The sequence below is a fragment of the Salvia miltiorrhiza genome, chromosome 7 (assembly GCF_028751815.1).
Source record: "Salvia miltiorrhiza cultivar Shanhuang (shh) chromosome 7, IMPLAD_Smil_shh, whole genome shotgun sequence".
NCBI lineage: Eukaryota > Viridiplantae > Streptophyta > Magnoliopsida > Lamiales > Lamiaceae > Salvia > Salvia miltiorrhiza.
Window position 1 is genome coordinate 22715621 of NC_080393.1, and position 17739 is coordinate 22733359.

At 37.3% G+C, this 17739-nt stretch overlaps 1 long non-coding RNA gene and 1 pseudogene across 1 annotated transcript; one reads left to right on the plus strand and one right to left on the minus strand.

Annotated features, from left to right (window-relative positions):
• Nucleotides 1-596: 596 nt before the first annotated feature.
• LOC130993517 (BAG family molecular chaperone regulator 2-like) lies at nt 597-3066 on the plus strand (annotated as a pseudogene).
• A 5896-nt stretch (nt 3067-8962) lies between these two features.
• Nucleotides 8963-9657, minus strand: LOC130993518 (uncharacterized). Its single transcript, XR_009091692.1, has 2 exons — nt 9227-9657; nt 8963-9141 (listed from the first exon to the last, which is right to left on the minus strand). It is a non-coding gene; the product is annotated as an uncharacterized LOC130993518 (long non-coding RNA).
• Nucleotides 9658-17739: the final 8082 nt, after the last annotated feature.

Below are 17739 nucleotides of genomic sequence, written 5' to 3' on the forward strand. Positions count from 1 at the left end.
AAAACATTAATTCACTTTTTTAATAAAAAAATGTAGTCATGATTGAAGAATTATATTAGCTCATTATTTCGTAATTTTCAAAATTGGTAATGGGATCAATTTCGAGACAGTCGGTTACGTATTTTAACACTACACGACTAGGCTACTACAGCAGAGATTGAATTTCATAAGTTAATATAGAGCCAACTGCACCCAGTAATTACAAAGTGATTAAAAATTAAGTGAGTGCATAATAAAATAGTCATTAAATTGATAAATAAGTACTCTGGAAAGGATTTGATGTACAAACTGTTTGAAATAAATATATGAATTTCAGTTAATATTCAATTGGACTATCCGACAAAGACAGTGTATTTACTAAATATTTACTGCACGTAATTTCCATTAAAAATGGGGCAAAAAGTTCAATCAAACTTGTATTGTGAGCACTTTGCTTAAAATCCATTTTAGGGGAATAGTTTAAACGAAATTTCCATATTATTAAATTTTTTTGATGGCGCGATAATATTGAGCAAGAAACTTCAAATTACAGCTTGCGTCTTCAACTGTAGCTTTTACCAATTATTAACAAGAGGCGTCGGCGGCTTTAGTGGGTCTTCTTTTTTTTGCTTATAATAAGTCTGATTATCGCAATTTATTTTTGGTGATTAGAAGAAGAAGCTCCTAATTCAATAATCTGACCTCATTGCTGTGTTGTGTTCGCTGTCCATACAATTTTTATATCTTTACATTTCGTTCCTCTCTCTCTCTCTCTCTCTCTCTCTCTTCGCGTCTTGTTTCTCCAGCCTTGCAGAGAGAGGAAAGCACGCAGGAACCAACTCCATATTCACTTAATCTTTTCCCGTTATAGTTTTCCAGTGCGGGCATTGTTTTTTCTGGGAATTTCCCTTGGAGTTTCAAGATACGGAGATTCGATATTATTGACAGATTTCACGCGCTAAACTGATTCTTTCTACATTCCGGATTTTTTGTGAGAGATCTGATTATTTTTGAATTCTTTTCGGCAATTCAGCCTCAATTCAACGCAATTGAGAGCCTTTCTCCGGCCGGAGTCTCGTCTCCGCCGATCTTTCCCGAACACTCGAGATTCCCGGGTTTGACTTTTTTTTTTCCTTTTTTCCCCATTCGAGTTCAAACTAAATCTTTGTCCCATTTTACTTGGTGATTTCCTGTAGTTAGTTACGGTTACTCACCCACTAATTAGGATTACGAATTTGCGATATATTCAGACGCGTGGATGCTACGTTGTATTGGTGTGATGTTGAGATTCAGAAATTTGTGAAGCTTTCGCCTTTGTCTCGCGAGGGTTTCTCTTTTGTGATGCGCGAGCCAAACCGTGTGGGATCAACTCGCAGTCAATGCTCTTTGTTTTTTGATCTACTGAATTCCAAAAATTCTCGGGATTTCAACCGTCTTTCCGCGGCTAATTAATATCTCCTGGTTGCTGTGATCGAAGATGATGCGGATGAGGACTAAGAATGAAACGTTACCGCCGGATTTTAACGCCGGCAGAGGCGTGGACAAAGAGTGGGAGCTCAGGCCCGGCGGAATGCTGGTCCAGAAGCGTACGGACGGCGACGAGAGGCGCGTGCCGCCTCCCACCATTCGCGTCCGCGTCAAATACGGTTCCATTTATCATGAACTCCGTATCAGCTCCCAATCAACCTTTGGTAATTTCCTGATCGTGATTGGGATTCTTGCTTTTATACGTTTGTTTCCAATTTTTTTGATGTGTGTTTATGTGAGTGAATTTAGGGGAGTTGAAGAAGATGCTGTCAGGGGCCAACGGACTGCACCACCAGGATCAGAAGCTGTTTTACAAGGATAAAGAGAGGAATTCGAGTGCGTATCTAGACAGTGCCGGAGTGAAGGACAAGTCCAAATTGGTGTTGGAAGAGGATGCCATTAGCAAGAGAAACGCTTCCTAGAGATGAGGAAGAATGCTAAAATGGAGAAGGCTGCAAAAACGCTATCAGATATCAGCTTGGAGGTCGATAGGCTGGGCTGCGCAGGTAATTGCTTCCTTCATCCATTTAATTGAGTGCTTGAAACACCGTGTAATTTGTATTGTATTTTGTATGATGAGTGGGGTAGGGCGTCTGCTCTCGAAACTGTGATTTCTAAAGGCGGGAAACTGGTGGAGAAGGATATACTGAACCTCATTGAGCTGTTGATGAATCAATTGCTCAAGTTGGACGGCGTCGTTGCTGATGGTGATGTCAAATTACAGAGGAAAATGCAGGTAGTTGTAGTTTATTATACTCGAGAAATGTGTGGTCTGTTAGAAGCTGATTCTTGAATGTTCCATTTGTTGTTGAATTTTTATAGGTGAGAAGAATACAGAAGCTTGTAGAGAAGCTTGAATCTGATAAAGCTCAAGAATTCATCAATGCCCAGCGGCACTGGAAACCAAGTTTCTCATCGCAGCAGCAGAAGCCCTCGAATGGTGAGGTGTCTTCTTTCGCCTACTCACCAACAACCTCGGCATTCCTTGGGGGATTCATTGATCGACTGTGATTCACCAAAGCAGCATGATGAACATCAACCTGCAAGGCACTCGGGCTCCGCTACTTCTGTGGTGATAACAACACAATGGGAGACTTTTGATTCTACCCTCGAATCCATTTTTAGGCGGCCCTTCAACCTCCAGTACAAACGGAAAAAAGCAGCAGCATTCGTCCAGCTCACCTAGTTTCAGTTGGAATTTGCTTTGAGTTGGTAGTAAGATCAACGCAACGCTGTGTCTGGTGTGGATTTGTTTGGGTATGGATTATCGATTCTTTTGTGTATTTAGAGCTCTTCCCATATGTGTTTCTCTTCATCACAAATAATGGGGCGGCCATCATCACCATCATCATATATTATTCTTTTCTGGCCGTCATCCCCATTGAGTTTGTTTATATTTTGTAATGTTGGTGATATACATGATATGTCTTACTACTTGTACGTGTAGTTTGCATTTGGAATTCACTAGTTTTTTTCCTGATGAAACAGAACTTCATTCGGAGTTGTAAATTTTGTTTAATATTTGATCGTGTTGTTTCCAGTTTCTAATAATTGAAATAATCACTCATCTTCCTAAAGAACCGAAGCAAGGTGGATAAAGATTATTTATTAATCCAACCTGTTTGATACAGAGGCAGCTCAGTTGTGAAACATGCATATGCTAAATACCTGAATGTTGTCTGCAGCATCTAGTGTGGCTTCTCGTGATGCCTAAATCATGTCCTAACTCTAGTTTTGCATCATCAACTTCATATTATAACTTCGGCTTCCAATAATATCAGAATCCTTAAAACTTCGAATCTTGATATTTGTATATTATACAGTATTCAGAGAATTACTATATGTTTAAATATTGAATAGAACTTGAGAAAAATAAACATACCATTTTTTATTACATACTGGATTAGAGGGTATTTTACAATTTATTTTAAAGATTCGTGAGACAGGTTATAAAATCTTTGTGGTAAACAACCAGTACTCAACTTTTGTTATGCGAGAGCGAGACCACAAATTTTGGGTTTTCCACACTAAAACAATAAAATGACCAGACAGCAAGGGTTCGCGTTACTTTACGCTCCAATTTGCCTGACATAGTCATTTTCTAATTTTCTAAGCTTACACTTTTTTAAATTAAGTAATATTTTACTATTAGTCTATTAACAGTACGGAATATACTAAGCATATATATTTATTAAAATATTATTCTGTATATTATATAGTTTGAAGTTGTAAATTGGGACAAAAATAAGGACAAGCATATGACATTATCAGAGCTTATTTCTAACACTAGTTATACAATATTTTTAAAATGTCTAGGTTCAATTTAATTTATTATTATTATTATTATTATTATTATTATTATTATTATTATTATTATTGGAGTATTCTACAGTGAGCATAGTGTAATAATTTACCATGCCTTTATAATACTTTAGAGGGATTATAGCCAAAAAATACACGAACTTTGATAAAAGTTGCAATTTTCACCTGAACTTTCAAATTAGCCAAAATATACCTGAACGTATATTTTTTGTTGTAAATTTCACCTGAACTTGCAATGATTGAACTCCGTCGAGGTGAAATTTACAACAAAAAATATAAGTTCAGGTATATTTTGGCCAATTTGAAAGTTCAGGTGAAAATTGCAACTTTTATCAAAGTTCGTGTATTTTTTTTTTTTTTTGACTATAATCCCTACTTTAGAAGATACTTTAAGAATTCAGATCTTGTTTACTATTCTTGACGGGACAAGCGCAAATATACTTGGTGATGATGTTTCCTTCTTTTTATCTCTATTTTTTAGATAGAGTATCAAATCTATATTATTGCTTTAAATATCATAATGTTTATGTTATAAGGCTATTACATTTAACCTTGTTCACGAAATTGCAATTTTAAAAAATGTTCTTTTTAGATTTTAAGTTTTAATTGTTTTATGGGGATAGTATTAATTTATACTAATGTTAAAAGTGTATTGGGTAGGAAATAATTTTTTTTAGAGAAATTGGGTAGGAAATATAGATTGTCTATTATATTTTTATTGCAAATTTTATTTTAAGGGTAATTTGATAAGTTATATGTTCCCTTTCTCTACAAAAAACTGTGGTGTGGTTTAGGAAGTACTCCCTTCGTCCCACGAATTTTGACACGCATTTCTTTTGGGCCGTCCACGAATCTTGACACATTTTCAAATAAGGTAATAATTATTACATTCTATTTCCTACTTTATCACTTTTATTACCTTCTCTCTCATACAGTTCGGATCCTCTGTACCAAAAGCCTGTCCCACTCCATGTCCCCAACCTAATACTACACCGTTTTGAGGGCAGATTATTTACTCCCTTTTAATCTCCTAAATCTGTTCAGATATCAGGTCGGCTTATTCAAGCCGTAAATCTACATCCACATGTGGCTGCTTCCATGTGGTGGCGGTGGTGGGTCGGCTCTGCCCTCGCCCTCCCCTGTGGTCGGAGACATCTCCCCAGATTGCGACCGTCGTCTTCAATTTCAGGGCGAACGGCGCCGTCAACCCTAGATCTAATTTCGCCTGCACTTTACTGTCAGAAACCTCTCCATCTCTCTGGAATCTAATAACAGCTTGTGTCAGAAAATCCGCCAGAAACCTCTCCATCTCTCTGGATTCCAATCTCCCCAGATCGCGACCGTCGTCTTCATCCTCGCTTCCCAGAAACAACACCCCTCTTTTAACACTCTCCACACCCATCCGTCTTCGCCAACCCGACCAAATCCTCAACAAGGTCTCTTCTTTCTACTATTTCCCAAACATCTGCCTTCAACTTCGCATTGCACTCCATCTGTTTGATGAAACTACTCAATGGAAATCCTTTTCTATTCGGCCTAAATTCCACCTGCGTGTATGTTTTCTGATTGGGTTGAACAAGAGGTCCCTCCTCGCCAGCTCCAAAGCCACATTTAACAAATGAATCACTCCTTGATAGTTACAAAATCAAGAATGTAATCTTCTCCAATTCCTTTCCAGTTAATTGATTCATCTCCTCTGGTTCCTTTCCACTAAGTTGATTCTTGTGGAAGAATAAAATCATAAAAAATAGAGTATGAAAGTTTGTGAAGAAGAATAATAAGAAATCGAAGCAAAAGAAATACTGATTTTGGATATCCATAGTCAAATCCTGTGCAGCAGATAAATTCCTCATTTTTCGGTGGAGAAAGAAATCTTCCTGAATGGAATATTTGTGTTGGAGAAGGAAAGAGGAAGATGTAGATTTACAGCTTGACTAAGCCGAGCTGATATCTGAACAGATTTAGGAGATTAGAAGGGAGTAAATAATTTGCCCTCAAAACGGTGTAGTATTAGGTTTGGGACATGGAGTGGGACAGGCTTTTGGTACAGAGGATCCGAACTGCTATCTCATACTTTATTACATATACACTTAAAAACACTAATCTACAATTTCTTAATTCTCGTGCCGAAACCAAACATGTCAAGATTTGTGGGGCGGAGGGAGTAGAATTTTAATAAAATTTTGGGAAATGTGTTTTGGCTTTTGAATGAAGATCCCACAAAAGGACATCATATTAGGCAATTAAGCGTTGGATTTTTGCCTTTTTGGTAAATCTGAATACCACAATTCTTGCAAATTGATCAAAATAACAAAAAAAATATTTCTTCCGTCCACGGAATGTTGTCCTAATTTCATACTCCATCCGTCCACTAATTCAAGGCCTACTTTCCTTTTTGGTCCATCCACCAACTCATGGCCTATCTATTTTTAGTAAGTTTTTATTCATATTTTAATTGATGGGACCCAATAAATAATACATTTTTTCTCCATTTAACTAATAAACAATATATTTTGTGAGTCCCTTTCTCCACTCAACCAATAAATAATATATTTTGTGGGTCCATTTCTCCACCCAACTAATAAAAGTATACTTTTTCTTAAAACCCGTATTTTGCCTCCTAGGCCTTGAATTAGTGGACGGAGGGAGTATTAGGCAATTAAGCGTTGGATTTTCACCTTTTTGGTAAATATAAATACCACAATTCTTGCGAATAGATCAAAATAACAAAAAAAAATATATTTCCTCTGTCCACAAAATATTGTCCTAATTTGTTATTTTGATTTGTCCATAAAAAGTTATTCTAATCTATTTTTAGTAATAATTTGTGGGTTCCTTTCTCCACTCACTAATATGTGGGCCCATTCTCAACTCACTAACTTAATTATTATTTTTTCACTTTTTTAGTGAAATTGCTATTTTCCGTGAGAAGTGAGATTAATGAATAAGTCAATATATAGTGTTGAATGAGCCGGTATATAGTGATAAATAAGACAATATCTATATTGAATAACGATATTAAAAAAGTTAGTAAAATTTTTGCTCCCTCCAGTATTCGAACCCAAGTAAAATAATTCTTCTTCAGGTAAATATCAACCATAAGATACATTAAATCAACACTTACTGTCACAGCCCAAAACCATTTATTTCCTTTGCAATTTTTATTTAAAAATTATTAAAGTTTCGAGTTATTAATATATATATATATATATATATATATATATATATATATATATATATATATCTATGAATCGAGTTTGTGATGCATTTAGTCGCGCCCCTAGTTAGATATAAGACTTTGAATTTATAGATTATATATATATATACTTTTTATTATTTATCTCAATTTAATTTGGACCTGATAAATATATTATGTTAGGCTTTATTAATATTGGGCCTCTTTATATTTTGGATTAGGACTTTACAATTTTTATTTGGGTAATTTTATTCATAGACTTCATTTTACTCATTATAACCCCTCATTCAAAAATATTTATTAAAATACTATTTTACCCAAATATAAATAAGTAAAAAAAAAGTTTCATCAGATTTTGTCGGTAACATAGCCCCCTGAAACAAAAACACACAACTCCTATTCTGAGAAAAAATCAACATTCTACAAGACTACAACCCTTAAAAATATGAAGAAATAGAGATGCAACCCAGATGATTGAAGAACAATTGCCCACTCCAATAAAGATGAGTAATACACTTTGGGAAGCCTCTCTTTTTTCGAGCAGTTTTTCTTGCATATAGTCGTTGGATCTTCAAAAAGTTGTCGGAGCTCATCTCGCTGTTGGCAGCAGTGCTACCGATCGATGTTGGATCTTCACCATGTATTCGGCGAAAGATTTGTTATAGCAGTTATTTGCATGAAATTTAATTTTTGTCAATCCAATTGTTCATTTCTTCACTTCTCCAAATGTTGGGATTTAAACTCTGAGATATATATCATACATACTATTGTCCCCCAAAAACGCCATGAACAGATGCAGAAGGGAAAGAGTATAATCAAGTTCTGATAACATTGAATCGAAATCATACATATTTTTTTATAATCCTTATTATATCCCTCAAAATCACATTGTTATGTGGGAGGCTCAAATTAGTCAAGAAATTTCATACAACAACACAAGTCTTTGTATGAAAACTAGACGTTGCCTCTTCTTTCCGCATTTATGATGTAACTGTTTTCTCATCATCTTTGTCTTCACATTTGGGGGGCTATATTTTTACGTAACTTTCCGGGAGGGTGGTTTTGGGCTATAGTGATTAGTAATTATTTTTCTATTAATTCAATATGGGATTATTTAAGGGTAAGATAGTATTTTCACTAAATTTTTTAATATTTTTTAAATAAAAAGGCTATAATGAGTAAAGCAGGGGCTATGTATAAAACTACCCTTTTTATTTTGGGTGGTTCTATTCATAGCCCCCATTTTACTCCTTATAGCCCCTCTTTTAAAATATTAATAACAATTAATTAAGAATTTACTATTCTACCCTATATTTTATATCCCCCAAATTTTATTAAACTTTAAATTAATTATCACTTCAATTTTATAACCCCCATTTCATGTTAAAGAATTCATAGCCTCCCTTCCCCCATTTGTCCGTTCCCCCATTTCATATTGAAGAATTCATAGCCTCCCTTCCCCCATTTCTCCGTTCATAGCCCCTATTTTTTGAAGAATTAATTTGTTTGCTCAAGTATTGTTGCCTCAAACTGCCTCCCATTTCTCATAACAAATTCAACAAGCTTATCAACCATTCTTTTTAATTCAGGAGGAGGCTCTAGAATTGGTTTTGAAGTGGCTCCAATACCATGATTCCTTAATTTCTCGTCTTTAGCAGAAAACAAGCCAAAACTATCTTTCTTCTTAATCCCTTTTACACTTTTATGTTTGGAACCTATGATTGAAGTGTTCTTCTTGACTGCAGGAACCTTATCCTTTTTAGATAGGATTGGTTTCCCAGATATTGACTCATCCTTAGCAGCAATTTCCACAGATTCTTACTTTGAAGAGAAGATGATTGGATATCATCCCCGCAGCACCAGAGAAAGCAATGTTAACCAATTGAACTAGTTCAATTACATACTCAAAACTACTAATTCTAGCTCTCAAAAACCTCGTAAACAAACAATTAAGTCTAACATAAAAAGAAACAGTGGAAAAACACATGAGGATTATGTCGAGTGCAGTGTGTGCAATTAACAACTCACAGCTTTGAGATCATAAGTGAGACAGAAAACCCCATAGCACTCAGCTTTCTTCTTCAGTTCCCCTAACTTCACCGCCGTCGGCGCTTCAACTTCATTGCAGAAAGGCATCAATTTCAACTTCCACTCAATCAAGAAAACCTCAAAAACAGAATTCTGCAGGCAAAAGGGACTTACTTGGAAGTGACGGAGCACCTACAGCCCACGAGGTTTCCCAACGGTTGGTGACTTGTGGCGACAAGTATCGAAGCAAAATCAGACTCAAATTCAAGATAAAGTTGAAGTCTTGAAGCCGAATCAGACCACAATTCCGGCCACAAAACCTTCCGAACCAGCTAACACGACGGCGAATTCATCGCCGGAATCTACCTCTGGAGCCAAGAACATCTCTGCAAATGGTTAAAAGGGAATTGCGGAAAAGGGTGTGCCCAAGAATCTCACTTCTTCTTTGATGAAGAAACAGAGCAATGACACAAATGTTGAGAGAAAAGAGACGGATGATTTGATTAAATCTTTGATGAATTGTGATTTCTTTTATGGGGGCTATGAACGGAGAAATGGGGGAAGGGAGGCTATGAATTCTTCAATATGAAATGGGGGAACGGACAAATGGGGGAAGGGAGGCTATGAATTCTTTAACATGAAAGGGGTTATAAAATTGAAGTGATAATTAATTTAAAATTTAATAAAATTTGGGGCTATAAAATATAGGGTAGAATAGTAAATTCTTAATTAATTGTTATTAATATTTTAAAAGAGGGGCTATAAGGAGTAAAATGGGGGCTATGAATAGAACCACCCTTTTATTTTTTGATAAGCCCATTCATAGATGCATATTATTGGCCCATATGTAACGTATAACATAGTTTAGATAATTATCATTTCATTCTTACTAGTATTAGTCCCGTGCGATGCACGGTGATACTTATTTAATTAAAATAATAAAATAAAATTATATTTTAGAATATTATAGTATGTGAATATAGTAGCATGAAAATGAAGATGAAACCATCTTATAGTTGGTGATAAAAAAATTATATTTTAAAATATTATATTTAGAATGAAGATAGTATCCTTAAAATAAAAATGAAATCATCTTATAATTAGAGGCGTATCAAATGAATGACCAAGAACTTGACAAAACCTTTTTATCTAATGATTATTATTATCTATTTAAAATTTCCACCAAAATATCTAGATATTTTTCTTTCAAATTTTCTATTGGTCTTGAAAGGGTTTTTGGAACTTTTAATTACTTTTTACTGATTTTCATTTTACAACATATTTTTTTGAGGCATTAATTGATTGTAAATCCAAAAATTATTAGTGAATTTTGATATACTTTTTTAGCTATATAAAGTTGTAGTATAAATACATAAACATTAGCTCATTTCAGAATTTACGCTGAATTTTAATTTCGTTCAAATCAAAACATACATGAAAAAAATTAAGATGATATAATATATACACATTATATTAAAGGGTTAATATGCAAAAACACCCCTAACGTTACCACTCCAACTACACTTAAGCCCCTAACATAACGTTGATAGCAACTAACACCCCAAAGTTCATTAAGTACTAAACACATAAACAAAATTTCTTTCACAAAATTAATAAATTCATTTTTTAAAAATTTATATAATAATACTATAAAAGGGGGGTTTTCTCCCTCCATTTTTTCCCACCATTTTTTCTCTTTCTTCTCCCATCAATTTTTTCATATAAATAAATATTTTCATACACAGACAAAAATAAAAGAATTGTAATTAAAATTTTAACAAAGAGAAAGAAAATATTTTAATAATTTTAGGAACTTATTTGTTTTAAATTTATTTTTACTAATTTTTATACCATATTAAATATTTTGTTGCAAACTTAAACATAAGATGCTTATTAAATATTTCTTCATAAATTAAATTTGATATTATTTAAAAAAGTATTAAAATTGTAAAAGAAAAAAGAGATGAAAAATAATGAAAAAATTGATGGGAGAAGAGAGAAAAAAAATGGTGGGAGAAAACTCCTCTTTTATATATTATATAGATTTTAAAATTTGCTCTAACGCGTTGCTCTGTTAATTAGCCAGCCAATCTTTTTTACCATTTTTCAGCCACGTATCACTTGTATTCCTCTCTCATTTAAATTTCTCCATCCCCATCAGCCATCGTCATTTTCATCTCTGAAAGATTATGTGAAACTCAAACTTGCTCAGCACATTTATTCGATCATCTTCTTCCATAGAGCTTCAATTGGTAAACTTTTATTTTCGGTGATTTTAAAACATCAAAGCAGTTCTATTTTCTCCTATATTATTTTGTGCAGAAACACAACAAACTTTTCCAAAATAATTTCTATTCTTGAATCAAATTCAGCATACACATGCTTCAAATCAAACAATTTTCCTAAATCATTCACCTAATTCATGAGAAAAACAAATAGAATAAAATTCTACTACTTTTCCAGAAAGGAAATTAGAAAACTTGGAATAGAAAATAGAAGAAGTTGAAGAGGATTTGGGGCATAGGGTTTAGAAGAGGTAGAGAGGGCGTCTGGTGGCTGCTGCGGTGCTGCTGTCCCAGCGGCGCTACAGCTGCGCTGTTGACGGCGGAGTAGAGGCGGCAGCGGCTGGCTGCTCGCCGGAGCAGGGGGCCGGCGTCACATGGCTGTCTGACCGCGACGGAGAGAGAGGTTGGGGGAGAGAGGAAGGCTGGGAAGAAAGGGGTCAGGGAGAGGGAAAGGGAGGCTGGGAAGGAGAGGGAGACGCCGGGCAGCGCCGCCGTCGGGCGGCGGCGGCGGAAGACGAGGGAGGGAGAGAGGATGCGCTGGTGTGTGTTTGAGGTGTGAGTGTGTGTTTGGGGGCTGGTGTGTGTGCAGAACGTGAGTGAGAGGGAGAGAATGAGATGTAGAATTAAGAAACAAAGAATGGGTTTTGAGCAAATTCTTGGGCTTAGACTATTAAAAAGTTGGGCTAGGCTTTTATTTTGATTAAATGGGATAGTTTGAGCCGAAATTTGACTTTATTTATATTTGGGGTTATTGCCCCTAAATACATGAACTATGACCAAATTCTAGTTTATAACACCACCTTTAGATTTTGCCCCATAATACATCACCTTTCAATTTTTTCTAGAATTTCCCATGTCCAAAGTTTGGAATATTCAAAAATAACCCCATTATAAAATTCTTTGTACTTTGACCCCTAAAACTTTTGGTTTTTGACTAAAAGATAATTTATACCTAAAACATGTATAAGATTGGGCTTAAATGGTATATCGGCTGGAAACTTTCCTCGTGCCCGATAGATTACTTTGTAATCTGGGTCTGGACTGTGAGACAATACCACGTACTTTTAAGCAAAAAAAAAACAGTTTAAAAGATCCTTGTTCAAAATGGTATCAGAGCGGGTTTTTATGGAGGAATTATATAATTTTTAATTTATTTTATAATTAACCTATGTGGGAGGAGACTCCACTTAAAACTATGGATCCGGACGATTGTCCGAGATGTGTACGATACAGGAATTCTCTCCAACATTTGGAGGAAGAAACCAGTCGTCTACTAGGCGACCTCAACTGGAACAATCGAGTCCTCGTTACCAATTTACGACGAGGAGGAGATATCGAGTTTATTCGCGAAATTATCGTGAGTATCCAATTCTACCATGAGAACCTCATGAGATTCGCCGCAACCAGAACGGCGATTGAATAAGCCAGAGACGAGGCCCATCAGTCACACGATTGATGGAACCAAAAAACAAGGCAGGAGTAGCCTATCCAAGCTACCACAAGATCGAACCAGACTCTTCCGAGAATGTCAACTTGCGGGAGATTCAAAAGACGGTGGAGTATTACGGCAACAAGCTGTATGAGCTACCAATGGAGATGAGCAAAATATCACTCAAACAAGAGGAAATACTAACCCTCTTGCGTGATATCCAGAAAAGAGTGGAGGAAATCGAAAGGAGAAAACCATGTTCCGGAAAAATTCGGAATCAATGGTCGAAGGACCCAACGTATCTACCGCTATTTGATGCAGTACCCAAGGAGTTGCAGCCGAAGGACATAATCCGAATCATGAAAGGCAAATATCATGAATAGCCTTGACCGAATCGGATTAGAAGATCTACAGGAGTTAGCAGAATCCTTTGCTAACCTCAATATGGTTGATCTAAAGATGAACCAAGGAGATGAGGTGCCCAAAACCGAGCCTCAAGAAGGAGAACCATCAAAGAAGGGACCAGCTCAAGAAGATACAAGCCAGTTCCAACGGACCAAACGACGGAGGCCTCGGATGCAGGATACTCCTGTAGGAAAGGTCACCTTAGAACCAATCCATCCATATGGATTGATTCTCAACCTCGACGAAGCCAGTTTCAAAGAATGGGAAGGTCTCATCGACGAATGGGCTTCATCATTAAAAGTCGTGATTGCCACAATAGATTACGACAAAAAAGAATTTGCCAGAATCTTCGAAGCCAGCTTGGCAGGAATGGCAAAACAATACTGGGATAAAATTGAGGTCCCAGCAAGGGAGGAAATGTTCAGTAGCACGTCAATTTATGAAATCATTGAGGTGACTACTAAACAAATTAAGATCCATTTCTTGGGAATGGGTTTTTTCGAAGGATCCGCAGAGGAGAAGCGCAAGAAATATCAACAGGCACTTTACAATCTAAGATTGATGGTGCTAGAGCCAAAAGCTCTCGATGAATTTCTGCGCCTGTACACCCTATATGTCCATATGGGGTGGTTGATGATCAGAAGGCCATGGACCTCTTTTTCCCAAAGTTTCCAAGTCCATGGAGGGAGATGCTCATCAATGAGTATGTATCACCAGGAGGATATCCACTTGATAGCGCTTCAAGAATGATGTCTTATGTCCACAAGAAGCTGTCTGAATGGTGCCAGAAGGCAGCGGACCAGAGGAATCTCAAGAGATTGAGGAGACTCAATAAGAAATCCCCATTGATGTGCGACAACATTGATCTTCCAACAGAGATTGGTGCTGAATTGCTATATCAAAGAAGGAGCCGAAAGAAACATAGGTACTAACCCTATGAAAGAAAGTCTAGAAGAAGTTCTTGGAGGCCAAGAACTATGTGGACCAGACAGAAGGCACACTCCTACAAATCAGGTCAACGGAGCGGACCATCAAGAAACCGATTCTCAAATCAAAAGAGAATCCCAGCGAGAAAAACTTTCAGGCGTACTCAGGCCAAAGCAAATGAAAGTTTCAAGGATTGCAACTGCTGATCGTGCGGTGCAAAGGGGCATATCTCTACTAATTGCCCCGACAACGAGAAGAAAGGGATAAAAAGATTCGAATCCACACAGGATATCGAAGATGCTATCTTTTACCAGAATTTGATACCCGTGTATCAATTTGAAGATATATCCTCTGATGAGAGCATATATGAGCAAGAAGAAGTCTTTAGCTCTGAAGATTCGGAGATGACCGATGGATCAACCGGAGACGAGTCAGACTAAAGAAGAAAAGGAGGTTTTTCACACCCAGACAGAGGATCAGAAAGGATTTACCAGCCATTTTCTGATTCCACAAGAAGAGGTGGTGAAGAAACTTGTGAAAAAACTCAAGAAGGAAACCGATGAGGTACAAACATACCAAGGGTTTTCTAATGGGAGATTAAATCAAGTTTTACATAACTTGATTCCATTCAAAAGGAAGCATCATGTATATTTTGGCGTTACAAGTCAAGAAGTGGCGCTTCCAATTGAGATTACAAGTAATCAGGTGGAAATCCAGTTGGTTCCAGCCGAAGACATACGGCGGGATCTTAAAAGAATGAAGCCAGAAGTCGCAAACACGATGAAATGGATTCATATTGGAGCAATACAGTTGGTGATTAAATCTTCCCTTCTCCCAGGGACAGACCAACCAATCGATGTTGCACTCTGCGACAAGAGGATCAGAGATGCCAGAGAATCAGTTCTTGGAGCTTTTTCAGGCAATCTCTATGCCAAGAAGATTATAACTGAGTTCTATCCACAAATCGCTTATAATCTACAAGATTCATCCTTCAGTTGAGCCCTGACACTTTATCAGGACTACAAAAAGAAGGAGTTCATGACGGAAGGAAATAGGCCATACTCATTGACTTATCAAGTCTCGTATGCCTTATCAAATTCCCACCACACGGAATTATTTCTGGGAAAGGAATTTATCGAGATTCCAGAAATATTCAAAGAAGTAGCCAAAACAGTCAAACCAAACCGAGTAGAGATTCCTCAGACTAGAGAAATCGACATCGATGTTGGAGACAAGCAAGTGCTCAGTCATACCCAGAGTCTTAGACTGGGAGCACCAAGGCTATCATTCCAAGGAAATAGGCTAACCTCAGGGCCTATAACAAGAAGTTTATCTCATTCGTATGAGAGAAGGGCGATCCAGGAAACACCAGTTCTGGACATGAGAGTCAAGCTCAAATGTCCCGAAGGATGGAGACAAGTTTCCACAAGATTTGATACAACAAGCAGGGAAAACAAGTTTCCTTGTAGTTCGTTGTATTATCTGGCGAATCCAGGAGACAACCGATACATCGGAACTCTTGAGATTGGAGGTTTTGAAATCCAAACCGAAGGCCAAGCCGGAAAAGAAGCGGATGTCCTGATCTTAGGACGAGATTTCCTTGACAAATATAAACCATGGTCATGGAAATCAGGAGGAATGGAGATTACAATTGGACGTCAAAGAGTGATGATCCAATGACAAGTCCATTCTCAATATACATCTCTGTAGGGATGTTATACGAAAAGTACAAAGCAGAATATTTTGCTGCTTATGTGGATTCAGGAGCAGGAATCTGTACAGCAAAACGAGGAGTCTTTCCAGCAGAAGTGGAAGAAGATCTACCTCGAATTGCAGGAAGAGATTTCTCCAAAAAGATTTTGCTTCTATCAAAAGGAGTAAAACAAACGGAAATATTGATCGGCGGAGCAGGACAGACACCTTGGTACAAGGTCAAGACTCCACCAATTTATTTCCATGATACCGGAGCAGACATATTATTTGGAAATAATTTTCTGCAAAGCTTCAAGCGGTATATACAAGACAATGAAGCCAGGAGGCTAGTGTTCACAACCAATTGTGATCACAAGATCATTGTGCAAAGGCTCAATGGAGCTTTTCATCGCTCGATGCCAATCAAATTTCGCAGCAAGCGTGGTGATGATGGCAGACTCCGGAGACCCCAAATGAAGGATCAAAGGAGATTCGGAGAAGTTTTGCTCAAATGCAGAACTGAGGGATTCCCAGATCTCTCCGAGGAAGAAACTCAAATCCTCAAAGTATCCCTGATATCACACAAAGATATCAAGGAAGAAGAACAGGTGTCCATTGCCGACGTCAAAAGGAGAATCCAGAAGTGTTACCACGAGGATCCTTTGGCATGGTGGGACAAGAACCAGCTCAGAGCAACCTTGAAAGTTAAAACTGGAAAGGAGCATGAGTTCGTAAGGTTCAGACCTATCCTGATGAACCCTCGAGATCAACGGGATATGAGGAATATAATCAAGGAACACCTTGATTTAAAACTGATCGAAGAAGGAAGATCACCCTACAGCAGTCCGGGATTTCTGGTGAGAAATCATGGGGAGATCAAGCGAGGAAAGCCAAGACTGGTCATTAATTATAAAGGGATTAATGACATTCTTGAGTTTGACGGATATTTCATCCCAAGCAGAGAACACCTTATTAACTGCATCAGAAGTGCAAGGGTATTCTCAAAGTTCGATTGCAAGTCGGGTTTTTACCAGATTCGCATGGAGGAAGGGAGTAAGAAGTTCACAGCCTTCTCAACTCCACAAGGACATTATGTCTGGAATGTCATGCCAATGGGGTTAGCCAACGCGCCCCAGATATTCCAAAGGAAGATGGATAATCTTTTCAAAGATTATTCTTCGTTTATGTTTGTTTATATTGATGACATCCTTATTGCATCAAAAAAACATTCATGAACATGTCAGGCATCTGGAGATCTTTGCGGATGTTTGTCAACAAGAAGGACTAGTGTTGTCTGAAAAGAAGGCAGTCATAGCCACCCAGAAGATGGAGTTTCTGGGAATTGAGATCGATGAATCTGGGATAATTCTACAAGATCATATTGTGGAAAAAGTCCAGGGATTTCCGGAGGATCTCAAGGAGAAAAAGCAGCTCCAAAGCTTTCTCGGAGTTGTCAATTTTGCAGGGATGTTTATCAAAAACCTTGCAGAACATAGAAAGGTTTTTAGTCCACTACTGAAGAAAGATGTTCCATTCATATGGAAGGAGGAGCATCGAGAGGGTATGAAGAAGTTGAAAGAGATTTGCAAAAATCTCCCGAAGCTTTCAATACCACAAGACGAGGATGACTTGGTCCTCTACATTGACGCGAGTGATTTCTGGTGGGCAGCTGTACTTGCCAAGATCACCCCTTTTGGAGAAGAACCTTGCAGATATTGTAGTGGCCTTTTCTCCGACGACGAAGCTGTGCGATGGCACATCAACGAGAAGGAATTCTTTGCAGTGCGAAAGGCGTTTAAAAAATGGCCGCTTTTCTTACTTGCTAAAAAATTCGTTTTGAAAGTAGATAACACTAACGTTAAAGCTTTCTTAACCAAAAGGATAGAATCTAAACCTGAAAAGGCTAGATTGCTTAGATGGCAAGCAGAATGCCAATATTATGATTATGA